This window comes from Caretta caretta, chromosome 2 (genome assembly GCF_965140235.1).
Source record: "Caretta caretta isolate rCarCar2 chromosome 2, rCarCar1.hap1, whole genome shotgun sequence".
Lineage (NCBI taxonomy): Eukaryota > Metazoa > Chordata > Testudines > Cheloniidae > Caretta > Caretta caretta.
In genome coordinates, this window is record NC_134207.1 from 45,188,453 (window position 1) to 45,212,072 (window position 23,620).

Sequence of the window (23,620 nt, forward strand, 5' to 3'; positions counted from 1 at the left end):
GGAGCCCAAAACTGGACACAGTACTCCAGATGAGGCCTCACCAATGTTGAATAGAGGGGAACGATCACGTCCCTCGATCTGCTCGCTATGCCCCTACTTATACATCCCAAAATGCCATTGGCCTTCTTGGCAACAAGGGCACACTGCTGACTCATATCCAGCTTCTCGTCCACTGTCACCCCTAGGTCCTTTTCCGCAGAACTGCTGCCTAGCCATTCGGTCCCTAGTCTGTAGCTGTGCATTGGGTTCTTCCGTCCTAAGTGCAGGACCCTGCACTTATCCTTATTGAACCTCATCAGATTTCTTTTGGCCCAATCCTCCAATTTGTCTAGGTCCCTCTATATCCTATCCCTGCCTTCCAGCATATCTACCACTCCTCCCAGTTTAGTATCATCCGCAAATTTGCTGAGAATGCAATCCACACCATCCTCCAGAGCATTTATGAAGATATTGAACAAAACCGGCCCCAGGACCGACCCCTGGGGCACTCCACTTGACACCGGCTGCCAAGTAGACATGGAGCCATTGATCACTACCCATTGAGCCCGACAATCTAGCCAACTTTCTACCCACCTTATAGTGCATTCATGCAGCCCATACTTCTTTAACTTGCTGACAAGAATACTGTGGGAGACCGTGTCAAAAGCTTTGCTAAAGTCAAGAAACAATACATCCACTGCTTTCCCTTGATCCACAGAACCAGTAATCTCATCATAGAAGGCGATTAGATTAGTCAGGCATGACCTTCCCTTGGTGAATCCATGCTGACTGTTCCTGATCACTTTCCTCTCATGTAAGTGCTTCAGGATTGATTCCTTGAGGACCTGCTCCATGATTTTTCCGGGGACTGAGGTGAGGCTGACTGGCCTGTAGTTCCCAGGATCCTCCTTCTTCCCTTTTTTAAAGATTGGCACTACATTAGCCTTTTTCCAGTCATCTGGGACTTCCCCCGTTCACCACGAGTTTTCAAAGATAATGGCCAATGGCTCTGCAATCACAGCCGCCAATTCCTTTAGCACTCTCGGATGCAACTCGTCCAGCCCCATGGACTTGTGCACGTCCAGCACAAGTAACCTCAACAGGGATTCCTTGAAAAACAGCCAGCTCTCCTGGACTCCTTTCCCCTTCATGTTAGTCCCCCAGGGGTTCCTACCCATCCATTCCCTGAGGGAGTCGAAGTCTGCTTTCCTGAAGTCCAGGGTCCGTATCCTGCTGCTTACCTTTCTTCCCTGTGTCAGGATCCTGAACTCAACCAACTCATGGTCACTGCCTCCCAGATTCCCGTCCACTTTTGCTTCCCCCACTAATTCTTCCCTGTTTGTGAGCAGCAGGTAAAGAAAAGCTCCCCCCAGTTGGCTCGTCTAGCACTTGCACCAGGAAATTGTCCACTAATCACAGTTACCACCAGCAGCATCCAGTTCAGAAACAGTATCAGAAAAGCAAAGATCTCCCACTACACCCCAAAATGGCTCTATAGAACACTGATTGGCAGTCATTTGCCGCTACCCACTAACCTTACTGATGGTATGCACCTTCAAATACCATCTGGAAAAGTGAGGTTGCTACCACCTTACCCAATAGTATTTCATGATGAACAGTGTCAAATTGCCATGGTTGCCAACCAGATCTGTACTGGGACCTGTACTGCTCCACATATTCATAAATGATCTGGAAAAAGCGGTAAACAGTGTGGTGGAAAAATCTGCAGATGATAAAAAACTACTCAAGATAATTAAACCCAAAGGAGACTATGAAGGGATCTCACAAAACTGGGTGACTGGGCAATAAAATGGCAGATGAAATTCAATGTTGATAAATGCAAAGTAATGCACATTGGAAAACATAATCCCAACTATACATACAAAATAATGGGGTCTAAATTAGCAGTTACCACTCAAGAGAGAGATCTTGACGTCATTGTGGATAGTTCTCTGAAAACATCGACTCAGTGTGCAGCGGCAGCCAATAAAGCTAACAGAATGTTGGAAATCATTAGGAAAGGGATAGATAATAAGACATAACATATCATATTGCCTCCTTAAAAATCCATGGTACACCCACATGTTGAATACTGCTTGCAGATCCGGTCACCCCATCTCAAAAAAGATATATTGGAATTGGAAAAGGTACATAAAAGGGCAACAAAAATTATTAGGAGTATGGAACAGCTTCCATATGAGGAGAGATTAATAAGATTGGGACTTTTCAGCTTGGAAAAGAAGACTAAGGGGGGATATGATAGAGATCTATAAAATCATGACTGGTGTGGAGAAAGTAAATAAGGAAGGGTTATTTACTCCTTCTCATAACACAAAAACTCAGGGTCACCAAATGAAATTAATAGGCAGCAGATTTAAAACAAACAAAAGGAAATATTTCTTCACACAATGCACAGTCAACCTGTGGAACTCCTTACCAGAGGATGTTGTGAAGGCAAAGACTGTAACAGGGTTCAAAAAAGACCCAGATAAGTTCCTGGAGGATAGGTCCATGAATGGCTATTAGCCAGGATGGGCAGGGATACAAAACTATACTCTGAAGTGTCCCTATCCTCTGTTTGTCAGAAGCTGGGAATGGGCTACAGGGGATGGATCACTTGATGATTACCTGTTCTGTTCATTCCCTCTGAAGCACATGACATTGGCCACTGTCAGAAGAGAGGATACTGGGCTAGATGGACCATTGGACTGGTTGGTCTGAACCAGTATGGCCATTCTTATGTTCCTATGTTCCAAGATTAATAGTGAAGGATCACCTGCCCCACAGCTGAAAGAAGAAGAGTACTTGTAGCACCTTAGAGACTAACCAATTTATTTGAGCATGAGCTTTCGTGAGCTACAGCTCACTTCATCAGATGTGTACCGTGGAAACTGCAGCAGACTTTATATATACACGGAGAATATGAAACAATACCTCCTCCCACCCCACTGTCCTGCTGGTAATAGCTTATCTAAAGTGATCATCAGGTGGGCCATTTCCAGCACAAATCCAGGTTTTCTCACCCTCCACCCCCCCATACAAATTCACTCTCCTGCTGGTGCTAGCCCATCCAAAGTGACAACTCTTTACATAATCAAGTCGGGCTATTTCCTGCATAAATCCAGGTTTTCTCACATCCCCCCCCCCCACCCCCATACACACACAAACTCACTCTCCTGCTGGTAATAGCTCATCTAAACTGACCACTCTCCAAGTTTAAATCCAAGTTAAACCAGAACATCTGGGGGGGGGGGGTAGGAAAAAACAAGAGGAAACAGGCTACCTTGCATAATGACTTAGCCACTCCCAGTCTCTATTTAAGCCTAAATTAATAGTATCCAATTTGCAAATGAATTCCAATTCAGCAGTTTCTCGCTGGAGTCTGGATTTGAAGTTTTTTTGTTTTAAGATAGCGACCTTCATGTCTGTGATTGCGTGACCAGAGAGATTGGATATTTCCAAAATACCTCTGAACAACATACTAATCCACAGAGGTCTCCCTACCAACACTACAGAAAGAGGGATTCTAGATGGACTCCTCCTGAAGGTCGAAACAGCAGACTGGACTTCTACATAGAGTGCTTCCGCCGACGTGCACGGGCTGAAATTGTGGAAAAGCAGCATCACTTGCCCCATAACCTCAGCCATGCGGAACGCAATGCCATCCACAGCCTCAGAAACAACTCTGACATCATAATCAAAAAGGCTGACAAAGGAGGTGCTGTTGTCATCATGAATAGGTTGGAATATGAACAAGAGGTTGCTCGGCAGCTCTCCAACACGAGTTTCTACAAGCCATTACCCTATGATCCCACTGAGAGTTACCAAAAGCAACTACAGCATTTGCTCAAGAAACTTCCTGAAAAAGCACAAGATCAAATCCGCGCAGACACACCCCTGGAACCCCGACCTGGGATATTCTATCTACTACCCAAGGTCCATAAACCTGTAAATCCTGGGCGCCCCATCATCTCAGGCATTGGCACCCTGACAGCAGGATTGTCTGGCTATGTAGACTCCCTCCTCAGGCCCTACGCTACCAGCACTCCCAGCTACCTTCGAGACACCACTGACTTCCTGAGGAAACTTCAATCCATCGGTGATCTTCCTGATAACACCATCCTGGCTACTATGGATGTAGAAGCCCTCTACACCAACATTCCACACAAAGATGGACTACAAGCCGTCAAGAACACTATCCCCGATAATATCACGGCTAACCTAGTGGCTGAACTTTGTGACTTTGTCCTTACCCATAACTATTTCACATTTGGGGACAATGTATACCTTCAGATCAGCGGCACTGCTATGGGTACCCGCATGGCCCCACAGTATGCCAACATTTTTATGGCTGATTTAGAACAACGCTTCCTCAGCTCTCGTCCCCTAAAGCCCCTACTCTACTTGCGCTATATTGATGACATCTTCATCATCTGGACCCATGGAAAAGAAGCCCTTGAGAAATTCCACCCCACCACCAACCTCAGCCTGGTCCAGTCCACACAAGAGATCCACTTCCTGGACACTACAGTGCTAATAAACAATGGCCACATAAACACCACCCTATACCGGAAACCTACTGACCGCTATTCCTACCTGCATGCCTCCAGCTTTCACCCTGACCACACCACACGATCCATCGTCTACAGCCAAGCTCTGCGATACAACCGCATTTGCTCCAACCCCTCAGACAGAGACAAACACCTACAAGATCTCTGTCAAGCTTTCTTACAACTACAATACCCACCTGCAGAAGTAAAGAAACAGATTGATAGAGCCAGAAGAGTTCCCAGAAGTTACCTACTACAGGACAGGCCTAACAAAGAAAATAACAGAACGCCACTAGCGGTCACCTTCAGCCCCCAACTAAAACCCCTCCAACGCATTATTAAGGATCTACAACCTATCCTAAAGGATGACCCAACACTCTCACAAGTCTTGGGAGACAGGCCAGTCCTTGCCTACAGACAGCCCCGCAACCTGAAGCAAATACTCACCAACAACCACATACCACACAACAGAACCACTAACCCAGGAACTTATCCTTGCAACAAAGCCCGTTGCCAATTGTGCCCACATATCTATTCAGGGGACACCATCACAGGGCCTAATAACATCAGCCACACTATCAGAGGCTCGTTCACCTGCACATCCACCAATGTGATATATGCCATCATGTGCCAGCAATGCCCCTCTGCCATGTACATTGGTCAAACTGGACAGTCTCTACGTAAAAGAATAAATGGACACAAATCAGATGTCAAGAATTATAACATTCATAAACCAGTCGGAGAACACTTCAATCTCTCTGGTCACGCAATCACAGACATGAAGGTCGCTATCTTAAAACAAAAAAACTTCAAATCCAGACTCCAGCGAGAAACTGCTGAATTGGAATTAATTTGCAAATTGGATACTATTAATTTAGGCTTAAATAGAGACTGGGAGTGGCTAAGTCATTATGCAAGGTAGCCTGTTTCCTCTTGTTTTTTCCTACCCCCCCCCCCCCCCCAGATTTTCTGGTTTAACTTGGATTTAAACTTGGAGAGTGGTCAGTTTAGATGAGCTATTACCAGCAGGAGAGTGAGTTTGTGTGTGTATGGGGGTGGGGAGGGGATGTGAGAAAACCTGGATTTATGCAGGAAATAGCCCGACTTGATTATGTAAAGAGTTGTCACTTTGGATGGGCTAGCACCAGCAGGAGAGTGAATTTGTATGGGGGGGTGGAGGGTGAGAAAACCTGGATTTGTGCTGGAAATGGCCCACCTGATGATCACTTTAGATAAGCTATTACCAGCAGGACAGTGGGGTGGGAGGAGGTATTGTTTCATATTCTCTGTGTATATATAAAGTCTGCTGCAGTTTCCACAGTATACATCTGATGAAGTGAGCTGTAGCTCACGAAAGCTCATGCTCAAATAAATTGGTTAGTCTCTAAGGTGCTACAAGTACTCCTTTTCTTTTTGCGAATACAGACTAACATGGCTGTTACTCTGAAAGCTGAAAGAATGTCATTTATGAATTTATGAAGAAGGATTTCTTCAGGTATGTTAGCAACAAGAAGAAAGTCAAGGAAAGTGTGGGCCCCTTACTGAATGAGGGAGGCAACCTAGTGACAGAGGATGTGGAAAAAGCTAATGTGCTCAATGCTTTTTTTGCCTCTGTCTTCACAAACAAGGTCAGCTCCCAGACTACTGCACTGGGCAGCACAGCATGGGGAGGAAGTGACCAGCCCTCTGTGGAGAAAAAAGTGGTTTGGGACTATTTAGAAAAGCTGGACAAACACAAGTCCATGGGGCTGGATGAGCTGCATCCGAGAGTGCTAAAGGAGTTGGCGGCTGTGATTGCAGAGCCATTGGCCATTATCTTTGAAAACTCATGGTGATCGGGGGAGGTCCTGGATGACTGGATAAAGGCTAATGTAGTGTCCATCTTTAAAAAAGGGAAGAAGGAGGCTCCTGGGAACTACAGGCCAGTCAGCCTCACCTCAGTCCCTGGAAAAATCATGGAGCAGGTCCTCAAGGAATCAATTCTGAAGCACTTAGAGGAGAGGAAAGTGATCAGGAACAGTCAGCATGGATTCACCAAGGGCAAGTCATGCCTGACTAATTTAATTGCCTTCTATGATGAGATAACTGGCTCTGTGGATGAGGGGAAGGCAGTGGACGTGTTGTTCCTTGACTTTAGCAAAGCTTTTGACATGGTCTCCCACAGTATTCTTGTCAGGAAGTTAAAAAAGTATGGGCTGGATGAATGGACTATAAGGTGGATAGAAAGCTGGCTAGATTGTCGGGCTCAATGGGTAGTGATCAATAGCTCTGTGTCTAGCTGGCAACCGGTATCAAGTGGAGTGTCCCAAGGGTCGGTCCTCGGGCCAGTTTTGTTCAATATCTACATAAATGATCTGGAGGATGGTATGGATTGCACTCTCAGCAAGTTTGCAGATGACTCTTAACTGGGAGGAGAGGTAGATACGCTGGAGGGTAAGGATAGGATACAGAGGGCCCTAGACAAATTGGAGGATTGGGCCAAAAGAAATCTGATGAGGTCCAACAAGGACAAGTGCAGAGTCCTGCACTTAGGACGGAAGAATCCCATGCACCGCTGCAGACTAGGGACTGAATGGCTAGGCAGCAGCTCTGCAGAAAAGGACCTTGGGGTTACAGTGGACAAGAAGCTGGATATGAGTCAACAGTGTGCCATTGTTGCCAAGAAGGCCAATGGCATTTTGGGATGTATAAGTAGGGGCATTGCCAGCAGATCGAGGGACGTGATCATCCCCCTCTATTCGACATTGGTGAGGCCTCATCTGGAGTACTATGTCCAGTTTTGGGCCCCACACTACAAGAAGGATGTAGAAAAATTGGAAAACGTCCAGCGGAGGGCAACAAAAATGATTAGGGGACTGGAACACATGACTTATGAGGAGAGGCTGAGGGAACTGGGATTGTTTAGTCTGCGGAAGAGAAGAATGAGGAGGGGTTTGATAGCTGCTTTCAACTACCTGAAAGGGGGTTCCAAAGAGGATGGATCTAGACTGTTCTCTGTAGTAGCAGATGACAGAACGAGGAGTTATGGTCTCAAGTTGCAGTTGGGGAGGTTTAGGCTGGATATTAGGAAAAACTTTTTCACTAGGAGGGTGGTGAAACACTGGAATGTGTTACCTAGGGAGGTGGTGGAATCTCCTTCCTCGGAAGTTTTTATGAGGTCCCTTTCAACCCTGATATTTTATGATTCTATGACCTGAGCCAAGGACATTACGTGTTGCTGGAATGTTGATAGAATTTCTCTTGCATCTGGACAACTTCAAACCATTACTAGTGATACAGTACACTGTTCTATTCTAATTAAGGTTCTTAAACCAAGTTCAGCATAGTATTTGAACATTTTGTGGTGCCCTGTACAGGGGGACATTTGAAAAGATGAAGAAGTAAAATGGGAATCAATGAGATTATTTTAGTAGCATAAGAAACCAGGAGTCAACTCAGTTTTGTAGAAATTGTGTATCCTAGAACAGAAAGGACCCAAGAGTAATTTTGCCAACTTTCTGGGGGCCCAAAAATTATACCTGATTTGCATAAAATGGAGTAAATTGCAGTTAGTTATATTTAATTTGGAGACGTGGCCCAGAGAAGAAATCCCAGAATGCAGTGCTCCATCATGATCCAAAAAAAGTGAATTAATGGGCAACACCCTGTGTTACAGATGATGGCAGCCATAGGTCTCACTTTGCAATTCAGTGGGCCATTTTGAGACAAGACAGAGAGGAGAAGAAACAAATTTCTTGCTCTGCCTGGAAGTCTTAACACTTACTAGTGCAATTTCTTTATGCCATGTTTAAAGAGTAGCCTATGCATCCATGGAATGTTTAGAAGTATTTCTGATTAGGTATCATTTATTTTCTGTATGTCTTCTCCAAGATAAGTTTCTGAAGATATTTTGCACAGAAATTTATTCTTTGTTTAAGACTTTATCTGCTCTTGCAGTTTATTCCCCATTTGAAGTCATAATCGTTCTTTTTTTTTTGTAACAATAGCCTCTCTGTGGCATAACAGTTAGCTGTTGTGGAAATAAATGGAGGAATATGAAGTTAAGTGGGAATTAAGCAGCAGGAATTTACAGTTAAGATATGGTTTCCATGCCAATATCCTTTCTAATTAAAAACTGTGATAAGAGAAATAAAGAAAATATATCTCAAATTATTAACATTGTGTCTAAATCAAATATTGCTTTTTTCGGTTTTCCATGTAGAATAAGTGGTTTTTAAAGAACATCTCATCTTTATATAGGATGAAATTCATCCCATTTCAGGTGGCGTACATGAAACTTAAGCACAGTCTTAAAGGCTTAATAGGTGAATAGTGTTTGCATGACCCCTCTACACTGGGGTGAATTTTACCCATAGAGATTCTCCTTGTAATGATGCCAAAGTCATAGAATAGAATATATTCTATGACTCTGAATATATTCTATTAAGTTACACTGACTCTTTTGTGGTGTTAGGAAAATCACATGGGTCTTGATCCTGCTTTTATTGAATTCAGTGAGAAAACTCCCACTGATTTCAGAGGTGTGAAATTAGGGAAATAACCTCTCTCACTTTCCTCCTCTGTAAAATTCTTTTACTTACTTCATAGGCCCGGTGTAGAGGTTAAGCTCTCTTTTTATTTGCATCTGGAGCCTACTCTATTGGAAGCATTAAACTGGAATGGAGAGAAAGACAGTGAGACAGATACCAAACAAATTCACCTGAAGCATAAGTGAACCTGGGATCGGTTAAAAGTAGCCCGTGTGGTGGTGGTGATGATGATTAATTATTTAATATTTATCCAGTGGTAAGTCCCAGTTGAGATTTAGGCCCTGTTTTGCTTCACAAACACATTAAAATATGGTCTCTTCTTACATTCTAAGAAGTCAGGTGACATACAAAGGGAAAGAGGTACAGTCACATATATACAATTATTATACAACTTTAATTTAAAATGTTTACAATTTTATTATTGCAAATAAAGTTATCAACTAAAGCTGTCTGCCGTCTGAGCCATCATTAACTAGCTGATTTCTTCCAAGTGTTGCAGCAGTGGGGATTTTGGGAAGGGATAAAAAGGAGCAGTGTGTTGTATCGCTCTGGCCCAGTTCGTGGAAGCAAAATAGAACAGTGGGGAATAAAGCTCAGAGATGTTGCTCTGAGAAGCCAACAAACAGGCAGACAAAGCTGGCCTTGTAAGGAGAACAGATGAGGTAAAGGACAATATAGTGAAAGATGAGAGGGTCTAAGTAGGAAGCAGAGTTATGAAGGGCCCTGAAGAGGTGGAAAGGAAGCTTCCATTGGATGCAGTGAAATGGTGAGTCGGGGAAGGGACTCAAAGGGAGATGATGCAATCAGATATCTGGGCAAGAAAAGATGATCTCAGTGGCCACATTTTGAATGGTTTACTCTGAACACCTGACTCTTCAAAATTTTGCATTTTTAAGCTATTCCAGTTAGCTCCTTTTATACATTTTCTCTCACTTCCTGACTTTTTACGAACTTGCGACCTTCTCCCATCATTACTGGCCAAGTGCAGAAAAGAGGGATGTGCAAAAAAGAGGGATGGATTACATTACACAAATTAGGTAAGAAAGTCAGGCTGTATTTCTGTCTAAATTAGTCAACAACTATGCATACAGGATATGTACATGAGTGACACCCTGTGCAGAACAGGCCTCGCTAGACTGCAGTGTTTAATATCTCTGAGTATTTAGGCTCCAATCCTGCAAAGACTTATTCAAGTGCTTAACTTTAAGATCAAGAATGGTTCCATTGATTTAGTGCATGAATAAAGTCAAGCATGTGCTTAAGTCTTTGCAGGATCAGGACCTTACAGAATAGCTTTCTATAATCATATTATTCAATAAAAAACATTTCATTAGCCAAACAATTTTACTTTATGTTCTCCACATATTTTTAATATAGAAATACCTTAGTATCAAAACTTTAAAAATTTGCTCAGACTTGGGAGGAAATATTTTCTTTTTAGATCAATGTTGATCTAACAGCTTTATTAATTTACCTGGAGAAGAGCTGTAACCCTATTGTAACTTGCTTGATAACAAAGAGTATGGTAATTTCCAAGGACAAATAGTTTTTGTTGATCATTAAGTGCTAAATTTTCAGTCACTTGTCCCTCTGGATTAAATAAATACTATTAGTTTTTCAGTTGCATGCAGTAAATATGGATTTCAAGAATTGTCTGTCTACATTTCCTAAAACATTTATGAACATTGAACAGATGAATTTGTTTTAAGCATATTTTTTCGTTTCAACACTTTTCCCTCTGGTTTTTAGTATGGATACTGTTCATCACATATTGAATAAAACAACTTTTACTTTATTTAATGCCTTGACCCAAATCACATTGTCTCCATAAATATTTTACAGTCTGTTTGAAACAAAAGCATGATTACCAAACTCATGTCTGCATTTGTAGGTAATATTCCATAAAAAATTGATTATTTTTCCCTTCTTGTGTTTTTGTGATGGTGAATTGGTGCTACTGACTGCCCAAGTGTTGTTGTTTTTGTTTTTTAACTAACTAGCTCCGTAGAGGTAAAATGTAAATGTGAGTTTTTTGCCAAGTTGTTCTCTATATAAAATCCACAAAAAGAAGAAAACATTACTCACTGTACCTCTTTCCATTGTTTTTTTAACGAGTTTGGAAATGCAGATACAACTCCATCTCTGGCTGTGTCAGAGCACTTATTAGGGTTTTAATGGAATGGACAGACGTATCTTAAAATCTCTATTAGAATTCAAAGATACTATCTTTCTTTTTATTTTCACTGAATTTGCTAAGTAATCAAGTGTCCAAAATAATTTTACACGGACATAGAAAAGGAGGAAATATATTTGAACATACAGAGAAAAGTTGGGAGAATCTTGATGATAAGTTTGGTTTTTTTTAGGGAACTACAATATGTTGAGAAGAGTAGGAAAGTATATTGACGTGTCCTTTTAGGTTCAAGTCCATTAGTTAGATCCATTTGGAGTATTAGTCCTCAAAACTGTAGATGACAGAATAGAGTACAATACAGGTCCTATCTATATAAATGGAATGAGATTTGATCAAGGTTTAATGCTGTGCAGATGGTAAGGTAAGATTGCTGTGAGAGAGATTTTCAACTGACATAGATTCATAGATTGCAAGTCTAGAAAGTACCATTATGATCATCTAGTCTGATTTTCTGTGTAACAGAGGCCATAGAATTTCCCCAAAATAATTCTTATCTTTTAGAAAAACATCCAATCTTTATTTTAAAATGGTCAGTGATGGAGAATCGACCATGATCCTTGTTAAATTTTCCCAATGGATAATTATTCTTATTGTTAAAAAAAAGTTATGCTTTTTTTCCAGACTGTTTAGCTTCAGCTTCCAGCCATCGGACAGTATAATACCTCTCTCTGCCAGATTGAAGAGCCCATTATTAAATATCTGTAGGTATTTATGGACTCTATATAACTGTAATTGTCACCCCTTACCCTTCTCTTTATTAAACTAAATTGATTGAGTTCTTTCAGTCTATCACTAGAAATATGTTTTCTAATCATTTTATCATTCTTGTGGCTCTTCTCTGAACCCTCTCCAATTTTTCAACATCCTTCTTGAACTGTAGGCACCAGAACTAGACACAATGTTCCAGTAGCGGTCTCATGAGTGCCAAACACAGAAGTAAAATAACCTCTCTACTGTTACTCGAGATTCCCCTGTTATGCAGCCAGGGATCACATTAGCATTTTTGGCCACAGAATCACGCCAGCAGCTCATATTCAGCTGATTATCTACCATGACCCTCCCCCACCCCCACCCTGGATAAGAACATAAGAATGGCCATACTGGGTCAGACCAAAGGTCCATCCAGCCCAGTATCCTATCTGGCGACAGTGGTCAATGCCAGGTGCCCCAGGGGGAGTGAACCTAACAGGAAATGATCAAGTGATCTCTCTCCTGCCATCCATCTCCACCCTCTGACAAACAGAGGCTAGGGACACCATTCCTTACCCATCCTGGTTAATAGCCATTAATGGACTTAACCTCCATTAATTTATCTAGTTCTCTTTTAAACTCTGTTATAGTCCTAACCTCACAACCTCCTCAGGCAGGCAAGGTTGACTGTGCGCTCTGTGAAGAACTTCCTTTTATTTGTTTTAAACCTGCTGCCCATTAATTTCATTTGGTGGCCCCTAGTTCTTATATTATGGGAACAAGTCAATAACTTTTCCTTATTCACTTTCTCTACACCACTCATGATTTTATATACCTCTATCATATCCCCCCTTAGTCTCCTCTTTTCCAAGCTGAAAAGTCCTAGTCTCTTTAATCTCTCCTCATATGGGACCCATTCCAAACCCCTAATCGACCCCTCTGAATCTTTTCAGAGTCACTGCTTCCCAGGATAGAGTCCCTGATCCTGTAAGTCTGGCCTACTGCCTTGGTTCCTAGATGTACATATTTACAGTTATCCATATTAAAATGCATATTGTTTTCTTTTGCACAGTTTACCAAGACATCTAGATTGCTCTGTATTAGTGACCAGTCCTCTTCATTATTTAACACTCCCCTAATTTTTGTGTCATTTGCAGACTTCATTGGTGATGATTTAATGTTTTCTTCCAGGTCATTGATAAAAATCTTAAATAGCATATGGCCAAGAACAGATGCCTGCAGAACCACACTAGACACCCACCTGATTGATCATGATTCCCCATTTACAATTACATTTTGATACCTTATCAATTAGAGAGCTTTTAATCCATTCAATGTGTGTCATGTTAATTTTATACTAGTTTTTTTTAATCAAAATGTCATGCAGTACCAAGTCAAACACCTTACAGAAGTCTGGTATATTATCACATCAACACTATCAACCAGACTTGTAATCTCATCACAAAAAGATATCAAATTGGTTTGACAGGATCTATTGACCATAAACCCATGTTGATTGGCATTAATTATATTACCCTCCTTTAATTCTGTATTATTGGAGTCCTGTGTCAGCTGCTCCATTATCTTGCCCATGATTGATGTCAGACTGACAGCTCTATAATTACCAGGGTCATCTCATTTACCTTTTTAAATACTGGCACAACATTAGATTTCTTCCAGTCTTCTGTTATTTACCCAGTGTTTCAAGACTTATTGAAAATCAACAATAATGTTTCAGTGAGCTCCTCAGCCAGCTCTATTAAAACTCTTGGATGCAATTTATCTGGGCCTGCTGATTTAAAAATGTCTAACTATAATGGCAGTATTGTTGTAACCACGTTGGTACCAGGAGATTAGAGAGAAAAGGTGGGTCAGGTAATATCTTTTCTTCGGGTCTCTCACCAACAGAAGTTGGTCTTATAAAAGATATTACCTCTCCCACTTTGTCTCCCTAATTTCAGTAGCTGCTGTTTAACATCCTCCTGAGATACCAGTGGAATTGAAAGAGTGTTATCATCATCATATGACATGACTACATCATCTGTGTTCCCCCACATACAGAACAGAATACTTCTACCATTTACGCATTATTATTGATAATTCAACCAATTCTACAATATAGAATTCCCGTTTGTTGCAATACCTTTTGAGTTAGGAAATTGTCATCAATTTAGATCATTATGAGATTATTTAGAAATGCTAGTTTTAGTACTGGCAGCATGAGACCCCCAGCATATGTCGCTCAAATTGAAGTCCCCTATGATCACACTGCTTTTTCCCCTACATGTCACAGATATAAGGAGCTGGACATCCAGTTCCCTCGTGTGATTTGCTGGCCTGTGCTTTCCTGAATGAAAACTCCTGATTTGATTTAATTTTATTTGGAATGTCAATAATAAAAGAAAGGTACTGTACAGAACATCAGCAACAGGAGAGGATTAATTACAGCTTTTCTTATTGTTGCGTGGAGATGCTGTTTGTAACTCCATAGTTAAGGTTTCAATTATATGACATATTTTCACTCCTTACTAGGGTGACCAGACGTCCCAATAAAATCAAGACTGTCCCGATATTGAGCATTGACTGTCCCGCGTCCCAATCGAAGTACAGTCGGGACGCCATTTGTCCCGATATTTTGTTTCGGGCGAGTTTTTGGGGCTTTTTTTGCTTAGGCGGCAGTGACAGGCAGGGGGAAATGCCTTTTCAATTGTTACACTCACCTGGCACGTCCAGGTCTTCGGTGGCACTTCAGCAGTGGGCACTTCTTTCTTCGTCGGCAAGATTTATTTCCCGCCGCCGAACGTGCCAGGTGAGTGTAACAATTGAAAAGGCGCTCCCCCTGCGGTGGTCCCGATATTTTGGATTTAGCATCTGGTCACCCTACTCCTTACCCTTCTACCTTTTAGGCTGAAGAAGATTTTTATTTGAAATCTTTTGTGATTACTCGTAGGGATGACTAGATTTAAAAAAAAGAACTTAAAGCAAATGGTTTTGAAGCTAGAGCCTTTTAAATGACCTAATTAAAAACACTTTGCAAGATAGTCCCATGGGTGGAGTTGGGGAGTTGGTCCCTTCCCATTCAAAAATGAGAACACTTCCAAGTTCCTAACTACATATATAGAAGGTGATAAATGTTCATACAGAGGATAGTTTTGAAGTAGGGCAGTGTTGAAATAAAAATGTTATTAGCAATCCTCATTAGTAATGAACTCAGTCTGATCCAACTCCCTTTGAAGTCAAAAGAAGTTTTCCACTGAATTCAGTAGGGATTAGATTAGGCCCTGAGTCGTCATAATCCATTTCCTTTAAAGACTTTTTCTTCTTCTCTACCTTTTGCACACTCATGCAAAGGTTATCTAGGAAAGGTTGGTATACAAGAGACTTATCAGACTCTAGCAATTTGACAACCCTTGGGATGAAATGTTGGCCCCATTGAAATCAATGGCAAAACAAGCCCCATTTCACCCATTGTCTTTATTCCTTGATATGATGATCATGATTCATTGTTATATAATGTGAACATCTATATCACACTTCACTTTATGGGCTATTTCCTCCGCTGATGCAAACTAATGTCGCTCCATAGATTTCAATTGAGCTATGCCAAATTTACACCAGCTACAGATTTGGCCCAATATATGCTTCATTCACTGAACACTGCATGGATTACTCCTCCTTCACTTCTGCCCTTTCTTTTCCCACTGTCTGTATCTTGACTTGATAGTATAATTGTATACTTAGCTAAAATCCAATACAAGCTTTTCACCAAAAAGGGATGGAATTAAATAAGAGGAAAAATCAAGGAAAATTCTAAAACTTAAAGTAATCAAATACCAAAAAATCAAGAGTTAAAAAACAAGACAGCGGTACTAATGTATGACCATTGTCCATGCCTCTCCCAGTTCATGTCTTGCACTTAGGCGTCATTAGTGCACTCTAGAACTATAGTCTAGATGTCTCAGGGAGTGATTATGAGAAACCGTCCTTCTGGTCCTAGATTAATAATAACCTAAAGTAATTCCCATCTGACAGCTATTTGGTAGCCAAATTAAAATAAAATGGGGGCCTCTGTCCAGATCAAAAGAGAAAACTCTCACCATGGGCCATAGCAGGGAGGGGAGGATTGAATGAGACTGGAGATTAAACTAAAAACATCCTTTATCCCTAGCAGTGGTCCCTCAAGAACCAGGCTGCATGTGTTCTATGGCTAAATAAAAGATGTTCGTTTCCAGTACTGTCAGTCTGACACTTTTCTCAAATATTAAATTATTTTTTAAAATAAACTGCTGTCAGAATGCAGTATCTAGTTAAAAACAAACAAAAATAATTTAATCACAGCATCCTGAGTAGCAGACTAATACCGGTGCTTTCATGTAGCGTTGTGCCTTCTTTCTTCCATTCTTTTGCCCTGGACCCAGCTTGTAGCTGTCACTTTAGAAACTTCTCGCATCCCAGAGAGTAAGAAGCCTCCTTCTGTCTTTCCTCCAATCAGCAGCCTTGGGCCCATTTTCAGCTCTCTTGAGGAGAGAAGTGAGACAATTATCCCTTTCCTACTCACCCACCCCTGACATTTCTAGCCACGATGCCTCAGAATCTATCCAAATAGTCTGTTCCTGATTGAGTCATGCTGTTTTCAGAACTGGAATCACATGGAATAAGGGAAAAGATCACAAGAGCAGCCACATCCCATATCTTTGGTAAAAGCAAAAGTAAAGCTGATCAGAATTTGACTGGCTCAGGTCCATCTCAGTTTAGAAACTAAGGATCATGTTAGGATCAGCAAGGCTAGCTATTTCAAGAAGGTTTAGAGCTACCTCTGACTATTAAAAGCACAACATTATTGGGCCTGATCCTCCAAAGCCCATCTTTGTGATCAAGTAACTGCAACTGTATTCACATGAATACAGTTGCATAGGAATTAAAGTGAATGCGTACACTAACTGGCTGAATTGTAGGCATTTCCTAAACAGTGAGGGAAAGCAATTAAACCTATTGCAACACTTGAGACCCTTCTTCTCAATTACATTGTTTCATTAATTATGAAAATAAGCAAAATGTAATTGACCTTAGTTAAACATGGTTCAGAACTTTTTAAGATGCTAAAATGGAAAGTACTATTGTAACACAGTGCAAAGTATAGCCATAATTATTGCATGGGACATTGCACAATGATTAGTATGTGTTTAAATTACAAGAGTATGTATGAATGCTATATGTGAGATTTTTGCAATTTACAGTCCTAGTATTTAAAATGACTTAAATTTCATAGCGAGCTTAAGCTAAAAACAGCAGACATGGTCTTAGTTTCTAGACTGCACAGCTCTGTCACACTTAAACCAACTATTATTAATGGAATAATGAGTTTAGGGAGGGATGGGGGGGTTACTTTCCTTACAAATGACTCTCATGTTCCTGATTGGCTTGTTTATCCTCTCTCCCTCTCTCTATCAGAGATGCAGAGGTGGGAGGAGGGATAGGGGGTTTGGCAGCTGTCAGCTCATCATTATAGGCACACACTGTCCCATCTGCACTACTTATATTGGTGAGGTCACATGGGGTTTTACCCAAACAGGCTCTCAGGGGTACAATAACATACCTCTTGATTTGGCTGTGAAGTTATACTTATTATTAATAGACAAGATAAGAGGCTGGGACTCTATTCATCCACTTTAGTGCTAATTATTCAGTTTGATCTAAGCTGATTATGATACTGATAGATAACCACACCACATTTATAGCTATAGCAAGCAGTGGCCAAGAACTTTGGCTCATACTGCTGTTTGGTTTATCTGATAGGAAGGGAGGGGAAAAAGAGGCTGCTTTGGTTGATTAGCAATGTGTTGCATGGGACCATTTATAATGAAGCATATCATTTAAATTTTCCTTTACAAATGAGTCCAACTCTCTTTGCAGGCTGCAGGCTCTGTTAATTGTCACAAACATTGCTTTTTTTTTTTTAAACATTATTAGCTCGTTGGCAGGATCTCCATTGTTGACTAAAAACTTGGCATGATCAGAGCTTTCTGAATAATTTAGGTTGTTGGCAGCTGGAGTAAGAGAACGCACACATGTAGGCAGACAGACGTGCTGCTTGAGCTCTTTATATAATAGCATTGTATACAAAGCAGAGTATAGTCAGCAATGACTTCTGTGTCTGTTTATAGGTAAACACTGATGTTAGTTTTACAAAAAAAAAAGGAGGGATACTTCAAAGTGTATACAGTAATGTGAGACAGATGCACTGGTGACTTGTTCAGATGACTCCTCATAATGTGACTTTAACAAAATATGATTACCACAGATTCTGAGGACCAGCCCTTCAAATATGTCTCTGTGCATTTTGGTGCTCAGGATCTTGCATATAAACAGGACTACACATAATAATAATAATGCTGTGAGCATAGCTGGAAAGAACCCTACACACTTTCCTTTTGTGCAACAAATGATCTTCAATTGTACTGTCAGTCGTAAAGAAAATTTGCTCATCAAGAGATGCTATTTTGGAATTACATTTTTATGCACTGTGAACTCACACATAGACCTGGGATGAAAGCATATAGAGGAGAAGTAAAATACATAAAACCTAGGTTCACATGCACTGAGGAATGTCCCTAAAGCATTAACAATAAGTGTTCGGAGATTTTTTCTCACAGTAATGAGATTTTTTCTTACAGTAATGTTCCACAAAAATTCTTCCTGTAAATTGGATGTAGGTAATGTATGTCAGTCATTTGGCAAATGCACATCTTGTTTCGCTCATGTATCTATATGTTCTGCTTAATTGTCATTATGGTGACACTTTCAAAACAAAGGCTGGACTAGGTCACATGTAGTTTTAAGAATGAGCTGTACTAAATGAACAGGAGTGAAATTGCAGATAAATGAAACATATGGGACAATGTTAGATTTTTTCCCCTTTTGGTTCCAGGGCAAGTGTGGACTTGCTTTCTCTCTTTCTCTCTCTAGTTCCTTGGGCTGTCACTTGACTACAGGGAAAGTCTTCCTGCTCCTTAGTTCCTTTCTCCTCATTCTACGTTAAAACCATCTATTTTCCAGCCCTCACTCCCCCTTTCTCTTTCCGCCCTGCAGCTTGATACTCTTGGGAGGGAAGACTCCACTTGAAAATGTCTCATGGATTTCCATGACAGCCGCTTGACAGGTATGATAGAATGTAATGAGAAATGAATAAAACACTCTTCACCGGCAGTCTCAGCAGAGAAGCCAAAGACAGAGTGAGAATGGAGATGAACCGCCCTACCCCCTCCATGCACACCCCTTTCTAAAGTGGTCCCCTCAGTCGGTGCTGAGGTGCAGCATGGGGAAGGCACTAGGTCCTGTTCTGTTCTGTGGATAAGCAGAGGGTTGCATTCTCCCTAATTTTTAATCTGATGTCTTTTGTGGCTAGGACATTCACTTAAAATGGGCAAAAATGGATGAAGCTGAAGTTTCCCAAAATGTGCTGTGGTACTTCTACACTTAATGAGAAGCACACAGGAGAAACAGCAGGGAGGATGTTATGCAAACAATACAAATTCCATCAAAATTGCTTATACCCACATGTTTCCCAGACTGAACATCTGATCACTATTAAAGTGTCTTTTCCTGCAACACTCTGTTCATTGCAATCACATGCAGGAAATATTTTGGAATTAGATCCAAAGTAATGCACTGCAGTAATTACTTACTATGTATATGTCATTACATATTAATGTACAAAACATCCATTTATATTCTTACTGGGGCGTGTGGAAGATAGCTGAGGTACCCATTCATTTTTGGAAATAAACTATCATGTGAGGCCATATCATGATTGCACACTGAAATTATCATAACTGAATGGCAACATCACCACGTTTTAAAAAATGATCAGCAAGAGGTATGCACAGAACTGTCCTCATTTGGTAACAGGAATCTGAGAGCTTGCCTTCCTCTGTCAGCCCATTGTTATATAGGAGCTATATGCCACTGTTTGCCATTAGGTACATGATGCTTGATAGCCAATAGCTGTGTGTATATAAGATGGCATGTACATATTTTGTGCAACATAGGCCCCTGTCCAGCAAACCACTTATGCATGGGCTTAACTTTGAGCATATGGCCAGTCCCATTGACTTCAATGGCTCATGTACTCAAAGTTAAGCACGTGTTTAAGTGCTTTGCTGGATCAAGACCATATCTAGCAGTTGGTTGTGCTGCAGCACAGGAAGACAGCATTAAGTAGTTAGCTGTTAGCAAGTGACAGACCCTCTGCACAAGCAATTTGGTGGTCTTTCCTGGTATTTTGGGAGAACATGCTAAGGAGAATTCCCTTTCATATATTTATAATTTTGGGTAGGAAATCTAGCTAATCCTAGGTAAAACTCAAATGATAAAAGAGTATACACTGAAAGGAAACTTAAATTTCCCTCAAAAATATTTCTCCTTTAAATATTAGTATGTTTTTAAAAGTTACCCCTAGAATTTTACCTGCAGATTTTCTGTGCTGAATATTTGCATGTTTGATTATTTAATGCCTACATTTTTGCTCATGCAAAAATATGTCTGTGTGCATACAAATTGCATTTTGCACTGAACAGTCTAGAGACAGTTTGCTTTCATAAATATCTGAGTTTTCACACATGATAGGAGAAATCTACTTGCAAATATTGAGGTGCATTCAATTTGTGCCCAAAATTTAAAGAGCCCGCTGCGAGGCAGTTTTGAAAATTTGTCCCATTGTATTTTGTAGTTAAATTTTTATCTTTTCTGTAACTGCTTGAATATTAACACAATAGAAAAAGTTAATAATGAATCAGGTCGATTAGCAAAGCAATTATCTAACTTTTTGCTTTCAAAAAGTTTGCACATGGTTGTGCCCAAAGCAGTCTCTGGAGAAGAAAAAAAAGAAAGAAAATGGGAGAAAAACAAATGATTGATGCGCTTTGCTTAGTTCCTTTTGTACCACTGAAAAACATATTTCTTCTAATGCAACAGGGGCAACTCTTATCTGTTGGAGCATGAGAGCCTCTAGAGCATGAGAACCTTTTAATAAAGTAGACTACTCTTTTGTTATAAATCATTCATTGAGTAAGAGACACTTACAGGATTAGCATTGTTACTCAGTTTGATGAATCTCATAATGTTAAAGAGTTTTAACAACAGACCCATAAAAGGTTGCCGTTCACGTTGCAGCCCAAAACCCTGTAGCTATATGCAGACACATTTCTACAAAATGTCCACGACGAAGAATGAAAGAGGCTGGGGTTGATTAGCATCTACAGATAACTGAACTACCAAAGTCTCTGTAATCTGTTTTGGGCTAACACAATGATGTGTTGATTTTCTATTTTTTAATGAGTACTCCACCATCATCCTAGTGCCATGGTGACAGAGATGTTTGATGTTTGTGAGGAATAGACTGTAAGCATCACTGACTGTGTGTTCTTTCATGTGTGTCTGCCACAGGAATGGTAAATAGAGTTCCTCACAATGAACTCTGAGGTGAGAGCAGGGGAATAGCAATTTGCTTCTTAGGTACACTTTTCTGCCATACAGATTAAGGACCTATCTACAATAGAGAAATCTGCACTATACTGATGGACTTTCACGGCACAAACCCCAGTGGGGTGAATCCAGGGCAGTTTACTTCAGCAATTTACTGGATTAAGTCACCCTATTGTAAAATCTACTTTACATCAACATGGCATGGATACATTAGGGATTTGTACCACTTAAAATTAATCAGCGATGTGCACATTTCTCTAGACAGAGGAGCTGGTCGAAAAATTGAGGGTTTTTTTCTGAGGAAATTTTGCACTTTTTATCAGACAACTGAAATTTATGAAGACAGCAGTCACTTTCAACAAATAATTTTCATTTAGTCAAAAACCCAGTTATCTATTGAAAAAAGTTTTGACAGAAAATGTTTGACCAGCTCTAGTAGACAAGTACTAAGCCTAAAAAACCCTCAAAAACACATGTATAAATTCTTTCTTTCTTGCAGGTTGGAAGCTTTCTTGGAATATTGCAACTTCTTGTTGTGAGTTGCAATGGTAATGTTTACAAAAGTGGGCTGCTTGTTTAATGAAGAGTCCAACCTGTGAGATTAGGGACTAAAAGTAATGGGTGAACCGCATGAAGTTTGGAATTCACGCTTCATTTAGATAAGAATTCCAAAGAGTATCCAGACATAAACCTTTCTTCACAGTGCTCCTTTTGCTCACTTCCCACATTCTTAATTTCTCACCTTTTCATAGAGTCATAGAATCGTAGGACTGGAAGGGATCTTGAAAGGTCATCTAGACCAGTCCCCCGCACTCAAGGTAAGACTAAGTATAGACCATCCCTGTGCTTGGGACAGCCGCCTCCTTCCTGTGTACCAAAATCTTGAGTCTTCAAAATGCTAAACACTCTGGATCTCACCCAGCACAGCGTTTAAGCACATGCTTAACATTAAGCACACAAACAGTCCCAATGGGAGAACACACTTATGTGCTTTCCTGGATCAGGGCCAGAATGCTCAGTCTTTGCAGAATGGAGTCCTAAATTACTTCCCTTACCTCCTTCAAACCAGCCACTTTCATTCAGCTTTCTATTGTTTAACTCTCCAGTCAGTACAGTCTACTCCTGTGCTTACAACTGATCTTTATTTTTCAGTGTTGTATGTGTTCTATTCAAAAGCTCTCTTGAACAAGATCCTTGTTATTAAATAACTGTTATTTTTGTTAATTATTTTCATAGAGCCCAAGTATGAGCAAAGCACTCTGTTGGACAGAGGCAGACATCTTCCCTGCCCTGAAGAGCTTACAATCCAATTTTAGACATGTTGTAACTAGTGGAAGTAGCAAAGTGGATGAGGTGGCCTCTGAGCAGGTGTGTGCTTCTCTTAGTGATTTGGTTTAGGTTCTTTTATTACATAATAATTATCATTATTGGTTCACAGCATCTTGCTATTCTTTTATAAAGTGCTATGTTACACCTTTGCTAAGCAGGAACAATTTTGGGGACTGTGATGGGGTGTTCATCCCACATGACACCAGCCCTGAAAGGGTTAAGGAGACAGAGCCAATTAGTGTGATCAGCCACACATGAGGGGCTTAGGCTGGCAACCGCAACCCCTGACTGAAAGATGAAGCTCAGCTGAGCAGGTGTTGCCTGGGCTAATATAAAGCCAAGAAGCTGGTAACAGAAGTGGCTGCAGTGAGGAAGTCTGAAGCCACCCTCTGTGTATGGGAGAAGGGAAGAGGGAACCCAGGGAAAGTAAAATCCCTGGGAGCCTAGCCCTGAGGGAAGGATAGAGAAGAATACCTGTGGGAAGCAGGTAATCAGCCCCTGGAGAAAGCAGCAAGGCTGTGGACTGAATAGACCTTGGCTCTGTGTTGTAGGGTCCCTGGCTGGTGAGTGGGCCCAAGTTCCCTTATCAGCCACTGACAGAGTAGCATTGCCTGGGCAGCAGGTCTAGTGAGATTCTATATCCCAGAAGGGGTAAACCACTGGAGGGCTGAGTCATGAAGAGGAAGCTGCAACTGGTGGAATGAAAGAGGGGCTGTAGAGTGAGAGAGAGGACAATGGGTTGAGAGACCTCAAGGAGAGGTGCTGGACCCGGAAGAGAGCTATCCTGCACAGCAGGCAGGAGAAGGCACCACCTACGGTGGTGAGTACCCTGTGACAGGAACTAGAAATGAGAATTTATCTCGTTG

At 41.0% G+C, this 23,620-nt stretch overlaps 3 long non-coding RNA genes across 3 annotated transcripts in view; 2 read left to right on the forward strand and 1 right to left on the reverse strand.

Moving 5' to 3' along the window:
• Positions 1-23,620, forward strand: part of LOC142070972 (uncharacterized) — a 248,680-nt gene that overhangs the window by 151,889 nt on the left and 73,171 nt on the right. The window lies entirely within an intron of this gene.
• Positions 1-23,620, reverse strand: part of LOC142070973 (uncharacterized) — a 164,698-nt gene that overhangs the window by 23,148 nt on the left and 117,930 nt on the right. The window lies entirely within an intron of this gene.
• LOC142070745 (uncharacterized) lies at positions 19,030-22,710 on the forward strand. The gene is made up of 3 exons (XR_012666693.1): positions 19,030-19,101; positions 22,178-22,243; positions 22,662-22,710. It is a non-coding gene; the product is annotated as an uncharacterized LOC142070745 (long non-coding RNA).